The 20,187-nt window shown below is 45.2% G+C and overlaps 1 protein-coding gene across 6 annotated transcripts in view; it reads right to left on the reverse strand.

The window, feature by feature from the left end:
- Positions 1–20,187, reverse strand: part of APBA2 (amyloid beta precursor protein binding family A member 2) — a 266,467-nt gene that overhangs the window by 208,193 nt on the left and 38,087 nt on the right. For all 6 annotated transcript variants that reach the window (XM_042941220.1, XM_042941215.1, XM_042941219.1 and 3 more), the window contains one exon: positions 10,984–11,090. The gene's annotated coding sequence lies outside the window, so the exon portion shown is untranslated. The remainder of the gene's footprint in view (positions 1–10,983; positions 11,091–20,187) is intronic.

The raw sequence follows: 20,187 nt of genomic DNA on the forward strand, positions 1-20,187 counted from the left end.
AATATCTAACCCAATTACAGTTTCAGCCTCCCCCAGAAATGTAGTCTTGCTCAGTTGGTGTAGAATTTTCTGATCAGCATCAGTGAGGTCATCTGTCACAGGGCCCTCTCCATTCCCCAAAAGAAAATTATATAATCTCCATGATATGGGCCACCTAACTCTTACACCAAAGGGAAAGTGACCCTGCCTGAGACAATCCTTTCTTTTCTTTTGCTAACAACTTCCTTGCTTCACCCTCCTTCCTATAAAAACCATCCATTTTGTACAACTCCTCAGAGCTCCCCTCTACTTGCTAGATGGGGTGCTGCCTGATTCAAGAATCATTTAATGAAGCCAATAAGATTTTCAAATATCCTTAGTTGGATTTTTGTTCTTTAACGGCATCAACTTGGCTACTTCTACCTTTCTCCAAAAGTTCGTTTTATACAGAAGTAAGTGGGCCAATATTGTCCTTTCAGTAAAATAACTGTTGTGAACGCCTCAATTTGGGGCAGAGGCAACCTTATCTTTAGTGAGTGGGTGCCAGATCCACACTTCCTCCACGAGAACTTTAGTCTTTAAGAATACATATCCCTCCCCCTTCCCCATTCCCCTGATGAAATCGGGATAACAATATTTCTTACACTCGTAATTAAGAGCAGAACAGATGGCAATGGTTGAAAAATCTGTTCATGAGAAGTGATGCTGGCAGCAGGATCATCAGCAAGATGGGGAGCACGGGGGCGATTTTGTTTTTCTTGATGTGCAGAAGGCCTACCACTGTAATCCCAAAAACAAGGTCCTGGGAATGGAGGGGAAGGGGTGGGATGCAAGATTCATCCACAATAAGAGGGCAAAACAGCTGGGCCATTTAGAAGCGACCACAGAAAAGTACCTGCTTCTGCACTGGCTGGGCCAACCCTGCCTCCCAGGGAGCTCAGCTTCCAGAGCCACCATGATAGACCATCAGTACCTGTGAGAGGCAAACAATAGCCTCCTGGGCTTTTTCCTCTGTCTGGTGAGGACACCTGGACACCTCCTCTATGTAGTCACATTCATCTCTGCTTCAAATCTACCAAAACCACAATGCACAGGAGAAAATGTACAAATTAGCAGCCACCCATGCCCAGGTGGCCTGGCAACATACTTTATCACTTTTATTCATTCAGAATGTGCCAGGCACTCTTTTGGGTGTGAGGATGGCAGGGAATAGACAGACGATGTTCCAGTCTTCCGGGTTTTATGTTCTAAGGAGGAAGCCAGGCAAAAAATGACTGAACCATCAAATAAAGTACAATAAAACCCTGGATTGCAAGTAACTTGTTCTGTGAGTGCTCCACAAGACGAGCAAACATTTCTAATAAATTTTAATTTTAACTTGATAAAGGAGTGATGTCTTGCAATACAAGTAGTACATGACGCCAAATGTCACATGATCACAACTGAGCCAAAGGTTCTTGAAATTCGCTTTGATATACAAGTGTTTTGGATTACAAGCATGTTTCCAGAATGAATTATGCTCGCAAGCCAAGGTTTTACTGTATGTAATTCTAGGTGGTGACAAGAGTCATGAGGAAAACTGAAGCCCAGGGAAGGACTCTGTTTCAGCTCGAACACGAAAAGAGCTTGGAAGTTGCCACTTGAGCCCTTACAATAAGAAAGAGCTGGACAAAGCGAACATCAGTGACTTTTCTTGGACCCATCAATGAACTAAGTTTGCAGACGGCCCCCTGAAATCTGAAGGACCAAGAAACATCTCTTGATTCTGGCAGAGGGAGGAGGAAATAACCATTGTGAAACACCCAGAAACTTCTCCGTAACAAAGGTCTGCTGTCCAGGGGGAAAGACTTAGCCAGAATCTTGTCTCAAAGCCACCAGGGAAGGGTGGGGAGGGCATTTTGCTCACTGAAGCCACTCTAGCCTCTCTCTCTAGAGTGTGCCAGGCACTCTAAGGGGGCTGGAAGAGCCATGTGAGAAGAAACTCTGGCGAAAGTCACAGGCTGGGAGCACAGGCCCACCTAAAGATGGAGATTTCATCATAAGATTACAGAATACTTCTGCTCCCCCACAGCTTCCACCACACCACAGGGCTCCAGTATGACACCAGTGGATTAAGCTAAAGGAGCTACCCCAGATTCTCTAACCAGGAGCGCCAAGGGAAGGCCACAGTCGAGGTGGGACAGACAAAACCAAGGAAGACATGACATATAGCCCAATCCCTAATGAGATTTACAAACACTCACACTAAAGGTTTCCAACATAATATGCCTGGCTTTTAACAAAATATAAGGCATATCAAAGGCAAAATAAGTAAGTAAATAAATAAATAAATAAATTTTTAAACCCATGTTTAAAAGAAGTAAAGCAAGCATTATAACCAGATTCATATGATAGTTTTTGGAATTATCATACTGGGAAATTAAAGTAACTATGACTAATGTGCTAAGGGTTCTAATGGGAAAAGTAGACAACACAGAAGAACAGATTGGTAATATAAACACAAGGATAGAAAGTCTGAGAATCAAAAAGAAATGCTAGAAAAATTTTTTTAAAAACAATCTATAATAGAAATGAAGACTACCTTTGAAAATGAAGAATACCCATCAGTAGATTCGAGATGGTTGAGGAAGAAATCAGTGAGCTTAAAGACAAGTCAACAAAATTTCCCCAACTGAAACACAAACAGAAAAAAGAATGGGTGCAGGGTGGGCCAAACGAGTATCCAAGAACGGTGGGACAATATCAAGAGATGTAACATACATGTAATTGGAACATCAAAAGGAAACAAAAGAAATAATGGAGAAGGAAAAATATTTGCGGTAACAATGGCCAAAAATTTTCCACACGAGGCTCAAAAAACACCAAACAGAATAAATATTTAAAAAAAAGAAAACAAACAAAAACAAAAAGAAAAATACCTACTCAAACTGCAGAAAACCAAACAGAGAAAATCATGAAAGAAGCCAGAAGGAGGTGTGGAAACATTTTATCTAGAGAAGAACAAAGAAAAGAGTTAACAGCAGATTTCTCCTCAGAAACCATGTCAGCAAGAAAAGAGTAAAGGAAAATCTTTAAAAGTTTTAAAAGATAAAACCACCAACCTACAAGTCTATGTCCAAGCACAGTTATCTTTCAAAAGTGAAGAAGAAATAAATATTATCTCGGACAAACAAAAACCAAGGGAATTTGTCACCAGCAGCCAGATCGAGAGAAATGTTCAAAAACTCTTCACACAGAAGGAAAAATATATAGTTGGAAACTTGAATCTACATAAAGAAAGAAGAATATCTGAGAAGAAATGAATGAAGGTAAAATAAAATCTCTTATTTTTGTCACTGTTATCTGATCTAAAAAAATAATTTTTTATTTAAAGCAATAATAGTTACAACATGTTGTGTAATTATAGCTTATGGGTAAGTGGAATGAATAATAGCAATGTCATGAGGAATGGGAATTACTAATACTCTGTTTTTACTCTGTTACTTGCACTAATATGAAAAAGTATTCTTAGTATTATTTGAAGATAGACTTCAATTATTTTAGAATGTATATCGTAAACTCTGAGGTCAGAACTAAAAATTTTTAAAAAGAAATATAAATGATAAACTAAGAGAACATTATGGAATCATATAAAATGGTCCATGAAAACCAGAGAAGAAAAAAGAGCCTGTTGCAAAAATAAAAGCTATTAAAAAGTTCGATATTAATCTAAATACTCCAACAATAACTTTAAATGTGAATGGTCTAAAAATACATCAAGTAAAAGACAGAGGTTATCAGAGTAAATAAAAACACAAGATCCAACCACATGCTGTCTATAAGAAACCCATTTTTTTTCTTTTCAAATTTTTATTTAAATTCCAGTTAGTTAACATACAGTGCAATATTGGTTTCAGGAGTAGAATTCAGAAATTCATCCCCTACATACAACACCCAGTGCTCATCACAAGTGCCCTCCTTAATACCCATCACCCATCCCATCCCCCACCCACCTCTCTCCTTCAACCCTCAGTTTGTTCTCTATCTTTAAGAGTCTCTTACGGTTTGTTTCCCTGTCTTTTTTTCTTTTTTTCCACCTCCCATATGTTCATCTGTTTTGTTTCTTAAATTCCACATGAGTGAAATCATACGGTATTTGTCTTTCTCTGACTTATTTCCCTTAGCATAACTCACTCTAGCTCCATCCACATTGTTGCAAATGGCAAAATTTCATTCTTTTCGATGGCTGAGTAATATTCCATTGTGTGTATATGTGTGTGTCCATATATATGATATATATATCATATACATCATATACATATATGTATACATGTATACATGTGTGTATATATCATGTATACACATATCACATACACAAACATACACACACACATTGATATATATACATATCACATCTTCTTTATCCATTCATCAGTCAATAGACATCTGGGCTCTTTCCATAGTTTCGCTACAAGAAATCCATTTTAACTATAAAGATTCTGGGGTGCCTGGGTAGTTCAGTCAGTTAAACATCCAACTTTGGCTCAGGTCATGATCTCACAGTTCTTGGGTTTGAGCCCCACATTGGGTCTCTACTGTCAGCATGGAGCCTACTTCAAATTATCTGTCTCTCTCTCTCTGCCCCTCCCCTGCTCATGCTCTCTCTCCCCAAAATAAATAAACATTTTAAAAAGGAATAAAAAAATAAATATAAAGACTCTGATAGGTTAAAAGGAATGGAGAAAGATAAACCATGCTAACTCCAATCAAAAGAAAATTAGAGTACCAATATTAATTTCAGACACAGCAGACTTTAGAACAAGGAAAATCATCATGGATAAAGAGGGAGCATTACATAATGATATGTAATTCTATTCAATTATTCAAGAAGATATTACAATCCTAAACAGCTATGCACCTAACATCAGAGTATTAAAATATATGAGGCAAAAATTGATAGAATTGAAAAGAGAGACAAATTCATTATTATAATTGGAGGCTTCACCATCCTCTGTCAGTAACTGATATAACAAGCAGGCAGAAAATCAACAAACATAGTTCACTCAAACAGCCCTATCAATCAACTGCTTCTAAATGACATTTATAGAATATTCTATCCAACAACAGCAAAGCACACATTCTTCTCAAGCTTGCATGGAACATTCACCTAAGTGTCTTAGCCCACTGGACTGCTATAACAAAATACAACAGACTGGGTGGCTTATAAACAACAAACATTTATTTCTCATAGTTCTAGGGACTAGAAGTCTGAGATCAGGATGCCAGCATGGTCAGGTGTGGGTCCCCTTCTGGGTCTCAGACTTCTCACTGCGTCCTCATACGGCAGAAGGGGATAGGGAGCTCTGTGGAGCCTTCTTCATAAGAATAGTAACCCCATCCCAAGGGCGCTGCCTAATCACCTGATCACCTCCCAAAGATGCCATCTTCTAATACAATCACTTGGGGGGGGTATGATTTCAACATAAGAACTTGTAGGGGCTGGGGAGATACCAATATTATGATCATAGCACAAAAAAAAGACCACATTTGGGACCATAAGACATACCTTAACAAGTTTTTTACAAAACAGGTATCATACAAAGTATTTTCTTAGACTAGAATGGAATTAAACCAAAAAGCAATTAACAGGAAGACAGGTGAAATCTCCAAATACCTGACAATTTAACAACACAATTCTAAATAACATATGGGTCAATGAGGAATTACTGACAAATTTAAAAAAAAAATTTTTTAACTAAACAAAAATGAAAATACCAGTTGCCAGAATTTGCAGAAGGCAGCAAAACCAGTATTTAAAGAAAAATTTATAGCACTAAATGTATACATTAGAAAAGAAGAAAGATCTAAAATCAATAACCTAAGCTTCTACCTCAGGAAATAAGATAACAATTTTTTTAATGTTTATTTATTTTGAGAAAGAGAGCATGCATGCACATGTGCAGGGAAGGGGCGAAGAGAGAGGGAGAAAGAGAATCCCAAGCAGGCTCCATGCTTAGTGCAGAGCCCAACACAGAGCTCGAACTCATGACAGTGAGATCATGACCTGAGCCAAACTCAAGAGTTGGACACTTTACCAACTCAGTCACCCATGCACCCCAAGATAAAGAACAATTTTAAGCCTAAATCAAGCAAAAGAAATATAGTGAAAGAGTATAAATCAATGAAATCAGGAATATGATAGGAAAAAAATCAACACACTAAAAATCTGGTTTTTTGACCAAGCTAACCAAGAAAAAGGAGAGAAGACACAAATTACTAACATCAGAAATGAAAGAAATACTGATCCCACAGACATTAAAGCGATAATAAAAGAATACTACAAAGAATTCTATACCCCCAAATTTGATAATTTAGATAAAATGGGCCAATTTCTTAAATGATACACACTACCAGACTCATACAAGGAGAAAGACAAACCAAACAGCTATCTGTGTTAAGGAAATTGAATCAATAATTAATAATCTTCCCCCCAAAATCACGAGGCCCAGATGACTCCTCTTAGGAATTCTACCAAATGTTTAAGTTAGATAGGATGCCAATTCTCTACAATCTACTTCAGAAATTAGAAAAGGAAGGAACCCTTCCTGACTTATATCATAAACCCAGTATGACCCTAATACCAAAAACAGATAATTACAAGAAAGAAAACTAGAGACCAGTATCTCTCATGAATACACACTTAAAAATCTTCAGCAAAATATTAGCAAATAGAATCCAACAATATCTGAGAAGAATTATATATCACAACCAAGTGAGATGTATTCCAGGGATGCAATGTTGGATCAACATGAGAAAATAAACTGATATAAGCCATCACCACACCGACAAAAGAAGAAAAAATATATGATCATATTAATTGATGCAGAAAAAGCATTAGACAAAAGACAACACCAATTCCTGATTTAAAAAAAAAAAAATTCACCAAATTAGTCATTGAGGAGACCATCCTTAGCTTGACAAGAGGAAATACAAATCAAAACCACAATAAGATACACTTTACACCCGGATGGTTGGCCATCACTTTAAAAAAAAAAAAAAGAAAGAAAACAATAAGAGTAGGTAAGGTTGAGGAAAACAGGAACCCTTACATCCCACTGGTGAGAATGTAATAAAGCAGTAGTGGAAAACACATTGGTGGTTCTTCAAAAATTACCATGTGATCCAGCAATTCCACTCCTAGGTATATACACAAAAGAACTGAAAACATGTATTCAAATACCTGTACACACACGTTCATAATAGCATTATTCATAACAGGCAAAAGGTTGAAACCACCCAAATGTCCATCAACAGATGAACGGATAAACAGGACATGGTATATAAATATACAATGGAACGGTACTCAGTCGTAAAAGGAATGAAGTTCTGATACCTGCTACAACTTGGATGAACCGCATAAACATTATGCCAAATCAAAGTCCATTTGGGCTGCTGTAACAAAGTACCAGAGACTATGTGGCTTGTAACAATAATTCTCACAGTTCTAGAGGCTGTGACACAAAAGGTCACATACTGTATTATTTCTAACTGTATAGGAAACATCCATTATAGGTAAATCCACAGAGACTGAAAGCTGAGTGATGAGGTTGGGGGGTAGGGGAGAGGGAATGGGGACAGAACACTTAACAAACATGAGCATTTCCTCCTGAGATGATGAAAATGTCTTGGAACACAATCGAAGGGATGGATCCCCCACGACACAGGAGAAGCATTAAATGTTACTAAACTACACACGTTAAGCTGGTTACTGGTTAATTTCTGTTATGTGAATTTTATCTCAGTTTTTTTTTTTTTTTTTTTTTTTTTAAATTTTTTTTAACGTTTATTTATTTTTGAGACAGAGAGAGACAGAGCATGAACAGGGGAGGGGCAGAGAGAGAGGGAGACACAGAATCGGAAGCAGGCTCCAGGTTCTGAGCCATCAGCCCAGAGCCTGACGCGGGGCTCGAACCCACGGACCGCGAGATCGTGACCTGAGCTGAAGTCGGACGCTTAACCGACTGAGCCACCCAGGTGCCCCACAGTTTTTTAACAATTTAGATAACATCATATTTAATGGTGAGAAACTAGAGACTTTCCCCCTAAGATGGAGACCAAGGCAGAAAGAGAGAGAGGAAAAAACAACAACAACAACAACAACAACAACAACAACAACATCCCAACACTGCAGGGCACTCAGGATGTTGACAGAAAATCATGTGTTGGATTTGTCAACACTGGGTGTTGGTGACCTGGATGAGAATTCTCAGTGGGATGAGAGAGCGGGAAGCCAACCAGAGTAAGCTAAAGAACAATTGGACTGACTTCTGGTGTTTAGGAAACAGGGTTAGAAACCTTTCTTCATCTTCTCTTGAAACTGCTCAAAAACAAAAGGAGAGCCAGAAACATAAATAAATACTATACCTGCTAATCAGAAACTGAATTTTTTCAGATCTAGGGGATGTGTGTTAACTGTCTGCTGATTTAGTCTATCCTGACTGATACACGTTTTATAGGGATTTAACCCAAAATTATGAAATAACTATACTGGTTAAATAGAGCATCCCTACGAAATGAAAACTGTGAGTTAAAATCATTTTCACCACCATAGGAAGTTCAGAAATAAGAGTGCATGCATAATCTTTACAAATGTGTGATAAATCTCAGAAGAAACAGCTGAAAGCTGGAAGTGGTGGTCCACAGGGAGCGGGATAGGGCAGGGCTCGCGTGGGGATAGTAGGAGCGATGGCCAAGAATCTGCTATTTTTTCACAAACCTTACAGAACTCCTGACTTCTTAAAACATGTATATGTATAGGATATCGATAAAATAAAAATAATATTTGAAAAAGCGAACCCAGGGCTGTCAGGGGGGCTAAGGGCAGGTGGGGCATGTCATGTCACAGCCTGAAAGGACCTGGCCAAGAATGCTGTGTAAGCACACCTGTGCACAGGGCTGGGTCCTAGCTACCTCAGTTTCCACAGCACCCAGAACAGGACCCAGCATAATGTTGGAGGTGTGGCTGAGGCTTTGGAACTGCAGCCGTGATTTTAAATCCCAGCTCTGGCACTTTCCAGGTCTGTGCATGTGACCAAGAACCTCACTTTCCTCCCTGGCCTTCAGCGAGCATTCAGGGAGTCGCTCTGTGTGGCTCCCCCAGCACAGTGCCTGGCCCACTCAGTGCAGAACAAATAGTGCTCTTACTGCTTTTACGTTCTCCACGTATACTTGAAGGAGCTGCCATGCTGCCAGGTTGAGAGGCAGGAGGGAGACATAATGGGGTGGGTCAGGATGTTTCCCGAAAGACGGTGTAAAGTGGGGTTGGCACTGAGCTGCTCAGTGGGGTCTGGATTAGGGACCAGATGGTGGAGAGTGAAGCACAGCAAGGATTTGGGGGGAGGGCAGAATGGGAGCCAACGAAGCTGCTGTATAAAAACAGGGAGCCGGAAGGCCAGGCAGACTGGCCACTGAAGGACGGAACGTGGGCTGGGAGCTGTGGCTGGCTGTAAGCTGCACTTGGGGACCCTGCTAGGAAAAGGTCTCATGTGGGATGATTACACAGCTGTTGATGTCCTCTCCCCTTTGCAGGACAAGCTGGGCCGCTCCACTGACCACACCCCACAGGCACCTGGAAGATGGGCCCTGTCCTGGGAGGGGGCTTGCTATGGGTTGAATTATGGCCCCCAAGGCAATATTCAAGTCCTAACCCTCAGTAGCTGTGCATGAAACCCTAATTGGAAACAAGGTCTCTGCAGGTGATCACGAAGATGAGGTCATTGGAGTGGGCCCTAATCCATTTTGAGTGGTGTCCTTTTAAAAGGGGGAAATTGGGGGGCACCTAGGTGCTCAGTGGGTTAAGGGTCTGACTTGTGGTCTCAGCTCAGGTCATGATCTCACGGTTCGTGAGTTCGAGTCCTGCGTCAGGCTCTACACTGACAGTGTGGAGCCTGCTTGGGATTCTCTCCCTCCGTCTCTCTCTCTCTCTTTCTCTTCCCTTCCCCCACTTGCTCACTCTCTCTCAAAATAAATAAATAAACTTTAAAAAAAAATAAAAAGGGGAATTTTGGACACAGAGATAACGACGCAAGGAGAAAGCTATGTGGGGGTTACAATTATAGCAGCACAAGTCAAGGAAGGCCAGAGACTGTCAGCAAACTACGAGAGCTGGAGAGAGGCCTGCAACAGACTCCCCCTCGCAGTCCCCAGAAGGAGCCCTCCCTGCCAACACCTTGATTTTGGACTCCAGAACCGTGAGAAAATAAGCTTCTGTTGTTTAAGCCACCCAGTCTGTGGTACTTGGTCACAGCAGCCCTAGATAGCTAACACAGGCTTGCGGCTCTCACTGCCAACAGGTGACACCCTCAGACACAGCCTTATCTAATGCCTCAGTCACAGCCTGAGTGCCCGGCTCCATCCACTTGGGGAGACTTTCCACAGTGGCCCCCAGTCCCCAAGCTGCCCTGCCCCCACCTGGTGACCCTGGAGAGAGCCCCTAATGGCAGGACCTCAGGTCAACCACCTGGGTCGATGAGTAGCCTGGAGTTGGTCAGGGTTGGGCGGGGAGACCCTGCCCACATCCTGCTGGCCCTGTTGCACTCCCAGGGAGAGCCACTCACTTGGATGTCCCTGGCCCACGTGCACCTAACTGGAAGGGGGGCTGCCTGGGGAGGCAACACAGTGCCACGCAGAACACAGTGCAGCAGAAAGCACCCTGGTGAGTCTGATAGGGGACACAGGCGGGGTCATAGGAAACAGTCTACTGTGTGGCCATTGGTCCTCTAGGGACACCCTGGACTCCTTCTTGCCTTTTTCTGCAAAATAAAGGTAAATTTGTAAAAACAGAAAGCAATGAAAAATTTTAGTGTAGGTGCATTTAAGCTTTTCTTAGAGAGAGGTGAGGGCCACAGGACACAACACTGTTCTCTCAGCTCCCATTCAGCACGGGAGCCGAGGTGTATATGAAATGGCAGGTGGGGCCCAGCACAGTGGTGACTATCACCCAGTGAGTGGTGAGGTCCTACTCACTCGCAGTCGCCAGGCCCAAGAGGACTCTCAGCCATCCGCAGGACGGTCCTGGCCTCAGAGGCTGGTTTGCCCACACGGGATTCAGCAAAGCTTAAATCTTCCAGAGACTGAAACAAGAGAACACAAATAGGGTATCAATGGGCTGCAAGCAAGCTGCTTATGTATGAACACATGGCAACTCTCTTATCTGAGCGACGGACCACACGTTTAAAAAAAAAGAGGCTAACAACTCCCTGCACCGAAACGTCAAAGGCGGCTCGGAACTGCGGGATCAGAACTCCAAGGTTCTGCAGAACAGCTGAACATTTTGAAAATCAAAGAGCTGCAAATAGATCGTGAGTCTCTCCAAGTTTTCAAGTGAGCCCTCCTGCTCATTCCCAAAGGTCAGCACACACAGACAGCTAACGATTTTGAGGCCACCAGCGGCCGGGCCTCGATAGAAAAGAGTGGGGAATGTATTTCTCTAACACTTTTGGAAGAAGACACGGGAAACCCTATAGCATTAATATTTCAGGTTTCACTTGCTCTAACAGGAAATGAAGCACATTCTTCAAAGTTCTGTTCCCAATTTGTTTTCCAAAGAAGCAAAATGCTACACAGAATACAGAGCTTCATGTCACCTGCAGTATCTTAAAGTCGTATGTGACATACATGGCTGGGAGTTCTACAAAATACACTGAAAAAAGCCTTTTCAAAGACAGAGTGATCATATATGCACATGTGGGGGCACAGTGCAAGTCATCCCCTGTGCAAGTGACATCATTTCCTCCCTGACACACGGGGGCGCAGCGTCCAGCCTGCAGACCAGGGCCACCCTGGCATGGGCCATTGCCTGGATCTGTGCAAGGAGCTGGACTACGGAGGCACCTTGGCTGACATCCTAACTCTGCCTCTTACAGCCTGGGAGGACTAAGGAACCTACCTATGCCTCAGTTTCCCTACTTCAGAGGAGGATGGGAGCACTAAGATATTGGGGTTCAGGCCTCACCTCCAACACCAAGACCTTGGTCTCCCTATCATGTCAAATGAAGGCACCGACCCCCATGACTTACAAGGTTCCTTAAGCTTTTTTTTTTTTAATTTTTTTTTTTTTTTTTAGTTTATCCATTGTTTGAGAGAGAGAAAGAGAGAGCAGGAAAGGGGCAGAAAGAGAGGGAGAGAGCATCCTAATTAGGCTCTGCACTGTCAGCACAGAGCCAGATGCAGGGCTCGAACTCACGAACCGTGAGATCATGACCTGAGCTGAAATCAAGAGTTGGACACTCAACCAACTCAGGCACCCTAGGTTCCTTGAGCTTCAGTGTCGATGGCTGGTGCCATGTTCCCTGTCCACAGAACAGGCCATCCAGCTGAAGGCCTCCTAAATCCAAACATGGAGCCCACCCCCAACCATGGGCCCACTCCAATACCGATGGACGAGGGCATCACTGTCCATGCAGGTAACAACCAGGCCAAACCACACCTGTGCCTGCCCCAACCACAGCCAGGGACACTAATGGGGTGCATGGAGGCATGATACTACATGACATGGTCATTGACTTGACCACAGCATGCAAAGCAGACAGCTCCCAGGCCTCAGCCTTGACCACTGCTTCAGTCTCCCCTCATCATTCCCCAAGACCCCATACCACTGGAGCTTCACCCCTTTCCTGCCAGTGTTCGAGTCATTCCTTTTTTTGTTCCTCCAGAATCTTATTGACAAACTCCTATTCACTCTTCAAAACCCAACTGGGAAAGGCATCCCTGAACTTCAGTAGTAAACACACTCTTCTCAGTCTGTCCGGCTTCTGCAGTTTTCATTCTCAACCATATCCCCTGCTCCCTCTAGGAGCCTACCTGGCCTCATGAAGGCAGCACTCCAGACTACAGATGCCACAGCAGCCAGCAAACCAAGGACACGGGCCTCAAACATAGCCTTCAAGAAAGGGGAGAGTCAATGCAAGGAGCTACAAAGACCGGGAAAGGGCTCTGAACGGGAGCACTGGGTTGGGGTCACAGACACCAGCCACAGCAGAAGCGGTGAAACATGCCACTGAAACCATACTGAGCACTCAACACCAAGCTCTGAGGCCACCAGAAGTTTCTGACTGTGGAGGGGGGTTATCAGGTCAGTTTGGTGCAGGATGACCTGGGAAGAGAAGGGCTCATCCACAAGTCCCCGGAAGAAATGCAGAGGTCCCTGTAGGGGTCAGACTTGCAAAGTCCCTTGGAGAGAAGTCCCCCAAAGGGTATGTTTATGGAGCTATTCAGAAGAGGCTGCACAGAAAAGCTCCTTCATGACATCCCCCTGCTCTCCATGACTCCAGGCCCTGCATTCTGTATGGAAAGCCTCCTGCCAGCCCCCAGAGCTGCATAATTACCACACTGCACAAAACTGCCTTTCACCAACCTGCTAACTGCCATGAGCCATAGGCTGCCATGTGCAGCATGTCCCTGAGGCTAAAAATACAACGACCTTCTCAGGGACACTCCTCCTCCAGAGGCCATCCACAGAGGTGGAGGTGAGGCTGCCTGGGAACCAGAGTCTTTCTTGGTTGCTTATCTCCCTCCATTCAAAAGCCAACTGTGGAGCCAACCTACTATGTGCCCAGGTTGGGTCCTCAGCTCTCTGCCTTCTGCAATGTCTGGCAGACGACCCTCCCTGGTAAGAAGCAGGTGACACTGTGCCCCTCCCCACTCCCCCCTGCCCTACACTCAGCAGCTCACAAGGCTCACCCAGAAAAAAGGTTCACAAGGAAATGGTAAACACTCCAGAAACTCATATATCCCCCCAGTCGCGAACTGACTGGGAGTAAAGTTCAGCGGTGCCCTCCATGACTCCTCTTCAACCCCAGAAAGAATACGGGAAGACACGGGGGTAGACAGGCATGCCAGGCCAATGCTAGTGCTCTGCTCCTGACAACCAGCCAGCTTGGTCCACCTCACAACGAATGGTGACTGGTGGGATGAAGTGACCCTGCTGTGAACAGACAAGCTAGGGCTGGGTCGGCACAGGGAAGCTGCCTGGCCTGTTGGGAGGGACACGATGCTAGCAATGTCACACCCAGCTCCACCAGCTCCACCCTGACACTGGGCCCCTGGACAGCAGAAAAATGACCAAACTCAGGAAGGCAGAGCTCACAGGGTCAGGCCTATCCCCAGGGTCAAGGGCAGCCCTAACCTTTGTAGCCTGCTAGAGTCACTTCTTGCCTATGGTCCTCTATGTGCAGTGGCTGGACTGCCCATTCCTGCCCCACCCCTGCTCACACTTCAACAGACCACTGTGCACAGAGCATATTGTCTTCTCTCAGTCAGAGAAAGGTCCCACCATGTCCCCTCCCCCAGGCCAACAGCGCAAGTGAGCTTGGTGAGGCCTTTCTCCACCCAGTCCCTAAAGAATCTGAGACAGAAAACACCCAGATGACCAACAGGTACATGAAATGCTTCACATTGCTGATCATCAGAGAAATGTAACTCGAAACCAGAATGAGATATCACCTGACACCTGTCAGAATGGCTAGTATCAAAAAGACAGGAAATAACAAGTGTTGATGAAAATGTGGAGAAAAGAGAACCCTTGTGCACTGTTGGTGGGAAGTATGTTGGTGGAGCCACTGTGAAAAACAGTGTGAAAGTTCTTCAAAAAATTAAAAATAAAACTCCCATTTGACCCAGCCAATTCCCCCGGCGGGTATTTATCTGATGAAAATGAAAGACTAACCCCAAAAGATAACTGCACTCTTATGTTCATTGCAACATTATTTACAATAGCCAAGATATGGAAGCAACCTAAGTGCCCACTGACAGATGAATGGATAAAGAAAACATAGTAAAAAAAAGTGTATATATACACACAGTAGAATATTATTGAGCCATTAAAAAGGGGGTGCCTGGGTGGCTCAGATGGTTGAGCATCCGACTCTTGATTTTGGCTCAGGTCATGATCTCACTGTTGTGAGACTGAGTTCCATGTTGGGCTCCATGCTGCGCATAGAGCCTGCTTAAGATTCTCTCCCTCCCCCCCCTCTGCCCCTCGCCCCCCTCTGCCTCAAAAAAATTAAAATTAAAATTAAATTAAATTAAGCATTTAAAAACAGGAAATCCTGACATTTGCAACAATATGGATGGACCTTACCAGCATTATGCTAAGTGAAATAAGTCAGACAGAGAAAAACAAACACCATATGATCTTGCCTATATGTGGAATCTAAAAAAAACAGAAACTAACAAACAAAAACCCTGAATTCATAGATGCAGAGAACAGATTGGCAGAGAACAGAATGCCAGAAGCGAGGGATGGGGGTTGGTGAAATGCGTGAAGTGGGTCAAAAGATACAAACCCCCAGCTATAAAATAAGTCCTGGGAATATGATAGAGACCATGATGACCATAGTTAATAATATTGTATTGCATATTTGAAAGTTGCTTAGAGAGTAAATCTTAAAAGCTCTCATCACAAGGAAAATAATTTTGTAATCATGTGTGGTGATGGCTGGAAACTAGACTTAATGTGCTGATCATTCCACAATATATACAAACATCAAATCATTGCTCTGTATACCTGAAACTAATATAATGTTATATGTTAATTATACCTCAACTTCAAAAAAAAAAAAAATCTGAGAAGGAAAAAAGATCAAACCTAGGTCTGAGAAGACAGAAATGAGAATGTACAGACCAGGGACAGGGACCCAGATATGCAAGCCAGAAGGTTCTGCCCTGAGGCTCTGCCCTGCACAGACACGGCCCAGCCTCCAGGTGGCAAACAGCAGCTGGGGCAGCCATATCCTCCTCACAGCCCTCAAGCAAATGGCACACAGCCCTGGCAGGTATCCTGACACAGCCCAGTCAGTGTCCAAGAAGCCCTTCATATTTCCTCTACCTCCAAGAACCAGAAAATCAGGGGCTGCTGTAGGTGTCTGTCTGGGAAGCCAAACATGGGTCCGCTGATAGACAGAACATGGAGAACTTGTTCTCAACATCTCCCAAAGCCTTCCCATCTCAGCTGATGGCTACTTCCTTCAAATTGCTTAGGCTGAAGCCTCAGAGCTATCCTGGGCCCTTCACCTTCCCTCACCCTCACACTAATCAGGGAAATCATGCTGGCTCTACCTCTGAAGTCAACACAGACTCCCAGCACTGCTCCCCCATGACCACTGATGCCTGGGCTGAGCCCCCATGCCCTGTATGGCTGTATGGCACCTAACATCTCATTGTCTCTATGCTGGCCCCTGCAAATCTAGCCCTGGTGCACCAGGCCAAATGATCATCCCCAGTGGTAAGTCCTCACCACAGTCTCTGAGACCTTACACAATCTGGCATGCATCCCTTCCACCACCCCTCGTGACCTCTCCCTCTATACCTGTGCCCTCGCTCATTCAGCACCAGCCACCTGGCCTCCTTGCTCTTCCCTCGAAGATAACAGACAGATGGTACCCCAGGGCCTTTACAGGGGCCATGCCCCTGGCTATCCACATGGCTCCCTCCATGCCGCTGCTCATACCTTACTCTCCCTAACCACCCTACTTAAAACCACGATACCATCCACCAGCCTTCCCTGGCCTCCTCCCCTGCTCTATGTTTCTCCATAGCTATTGCCACCATCTAATACCTGATATGTGTCTTTTATTTATCTTGGTTATTGCCTGCCTGCCCTCCCTGGAAAGCCAGCTCTATGAAAGCAGATTTTTTCAACCAACATTCAATAAAAACACATGGAATGAATGAATGAATACATCCTCCACCTAGGAAGAAAGCAGGACATGCATACGCCACAGCCAGCACCAAGTGGCCCAGGGAGCTGATGGGGACACAGCACTGCTGCCCACTTCAGTGACAATGACATGACTCCAGCACCACCAAGCGGCCCAAAAGGAAGAAGAGGAAGCCCTTCTTGGGTCCAGATAAGCCCCAAATGGATGCTACCTAGAGCCTAGAGCTGGAAGCACCAGCTCTGCCCTTTCCTTTTGCAGGTGAGGAGCCGAGGCTCAGAGGCCAACACAGACCCTCCGCGCCCCATCCCAAGCTTTGCTGTAGTCTGCGCCTTGACCCCGGTAGCAGTGAGCACAGGGACCAGACCCAAGGCTGGCCACAAGCACCCCCAGAGGCAGTTGCAGAGTGGTGAAGAGCCCATCTGGAGCCAGACTGCCTGGGCTTGCTTCCTGAGAATCCCAGCAAACTATTTAACTCCCCTGGCCCCTCCTGTCCCATCTAGAACATGGGGGACCTCAGACATCTCAGAAAGAACATTAACATGCACCAAACTGCCCAGAGCAAGATCAGCCAGGGATAAGTAAGCACTGTGACACTCTAAAGCAACACCTTCAATACGAGGCTGCCCTGGGGCATGGGGAAATGAGAAACGAGAAAAGCACCCTGAAAAGATGGAGAGGAACTAGAACTTTAAGCAAAATAATGAGAGGAAATAGAATTAAATGGTCCACATATCTAATGGCTCTGTCCTCAATACCCTCCCAGAATTCTCCTTACTGATCTAACGTGAGCATGCTCCACAAGGTCTTCTAGAGAACACTTTGCAGACAGGAAACACCAAGATTCACCATAATTTTCCTGAAAAAAAAAAAAAAAGTTCTTCCTATGATGGTGTGGAGTAGGGGGTCTGGAACAGTAGTCCTGGCTCAAGTCCATGGCTGGATGACAAGAGCCTACTCCCTGTTGCTGGGCTCCCAGACACAACCCACAACAGATAAACCCAGACAAAGACAGGCACCTCCATGTCCTGCTTTCCCAGGAAGGGCAAGCGGGTAGAGAAATGACACCACCCTGTGCCTTCATGTTCCAATCCTCTACAGAGCCCTGGTCTCCCAGAGCACAGATAAGTAAACGGGACTTGAGTCCACCCCAGCCAACAGCTGGCAGGCAGAGGGGTGCTCCCTAGCTTTGGGGGACCATGCTGGGCACTGGCTTCAGGGAAAGTCTAGGGTGGCCACTTCTGCAAGACTAGCCATGGGGGCGTAGGGCTGTGCTCTCAGGTGGAGTCCAGGCCCAGGACAAAGGTAAAGGGGGTCCACTCCCTTTCACAAAATTTCAAATCCACAGGTACACCCCACCTCAATGGTGCCACCCTAGGAGTCAAGGTGTGTTCTAAAAACATCTGTGCCTGGAAAGGTACTCTGCTCTGTTACATGTGACAATGGCCATATAAGGCCATATAAGTCTGCCATATGCAGACTCCTAAGGCAGCAGGGCCACCCAGTCAAGTGAGTGGGATCAAAAAAAAACAAAAATCAGGATTGACTGTGAAAGACCCAAAATGGTGACTTTGTTTTTGTTTTTAATGTTTATTTATTTTGAGAGAGAGAGAGAGAGAAAGCATGAGCAGGGGAGGGACAGAGAGAGAGGGAGACACAGGATCCAAAGCAGGTTCCAGGCTCCAAGCTGTCAGCACAGAGTTCGACGCGGGGCTCGAACCCACAAACCATGAGATCATGACCTGAGCCGAAGTCAGACGCTTAACCTACTGAGCCACCCAGGTGCCCCTAAAATGGTGACTTTGCAAAGCAGTGACCACAGGCTCCATGTATCTCACAAAGTGGTGCCAGGGGTGAGAGGGATAGCAAGACACAGGCCCCAGCAGAGAGAGCAGAGGGGCACACAGTGTTTAGGGCAGAAAGATCAACACAAATCGAACCCACTGGCCCAGAGTGGAGGGTCCTGGTCCTTGTCAGGGAGCCCCTTGTCCTGCAAAATACACCAGGGAAGGCCCGCCTTCCAGGAAAGACTCCAGGTCCATCTGCCCAGCAGGAAGGAAGCCAGTGAGTCTGGAGCCTCACCCCCAGGGAGTCAGCACAATAGCCCTGAGGGAATTCTATTCCTATCCTGCACAACCAGGCCAGCAGAAGCTAAGGAAGGGCAAGTAAGTCACTTGCTCAGGGTGGTAGGGCTAAGTTCCAGGAGAAGTCGGGGCCCACTGACTTCTCGGGGCCCAACCCTGAGGTGACCACATTCTGAAACCCTCTCTTTTCTTATGCCCACTGTGCTGCCTTCCATCTGGGCATCAGACATGTAGCATCCAATGCAAGATATGATGATGTGGCCGCACTGAAGCACTTGTAGGTATACTGTTGTACGTTGCCAACTTTTGAGAGTGTTATCATTTTGTTCTATGCCAAAAGGACACTTCTCTTTGACTGTCACAAAAATCTCAATATGATCAAACAGAGTAAGGAAGATGATGGAAATCCCACTAATTGTGTAAAAATTCTCCAAATGGACTAAATTTTTTGCCTACTATATGAGGTATTCTTAATTTGATGGATCTGAATTGGGAGGAAATTTGAGGGGAATCTGGCACCTGACTGGATCCCCAGATAAGTAAAAACTAGAAATAGGTGCTAAGCCCCCAAACAGCTCCCTCGACTTCTGGTTGGGTCACCACACCTGCCACAGGAAGCTGATGCCCCTGATCTGCACCCCAGGCCTGCCATGACTTCAATAGTCTACAGCTGTGGCTGGGTGGGCTGTCCTTTGATGGATGTGCAGACACCAAGTACAGGACCATGGACTGAGACCCATCTAAGCTGAGCACTCCCTCGTGTGTAACTCCAGCTGAGTTCTCTGGAAGTCCACACCCGCCATCCACCTCTCAGGACCTCCAACGCGTGTCTATCAGGCATCTTGACCTCAGCATGTCCAAGGTGGGCCAAACTTTCCCTGCAAAAGATCCAGCTCCACCCACAGCCTCCCCCACTCCCAGGTGATTACAACTCATTGCCCAGTTGGGGACACCCTTGACTCCTCTCTCACCAGTGCCCAGTACTGGCTTGAGCTTCAGGTGCCTCCAGAGCTCTACCTCCTCTGGTCCTCCCCACCATCCTCCCCAGCCATGGCCTCCATGATCTTGTGCCTCCTAACAGGGCTGCCTGCTGCAACCCTCACTCTATACAGCACCCTACCTTAGCGGCCAGAGCGGTCCTGAAACATAACACAGAGGAACTACATAGTGTCTCAGTTAAGCTTGGGCTACTAAAACAAAGTACTACAGACTGGGTGGCTTAGCCACAAAAATTTATTTCTCACAGTTTTGGAGGCTGGAAGCCTGAGATCAAGGTGCCAGCACGGTCAGGTTCTAGTGAGAGTCCCCTTCTGGGCTGTAGGGCACCAACTTTTTGCTATGTCGTCACATAGTGGATATCCTCACAGAGCTGTCTGGCCTCTTCTTATAAGGGCACCAATCCCATCATGAGGACCCCATCCTCGTGACCG

This window comes from Panthera leo, chromosome B3 (genome assembly GCF_018350215.1).
Source record: "Panthera leo isolate Ple1 chromosome B3, P.leo_Ple1_pat1.1, whole genome shotgun sequence".
Taxonomy (NCBI): Eukaryota; Metazoa; Chordata; class Mammalia; order Carnivora; family Felidae; genus Panthera; species Panthera leo.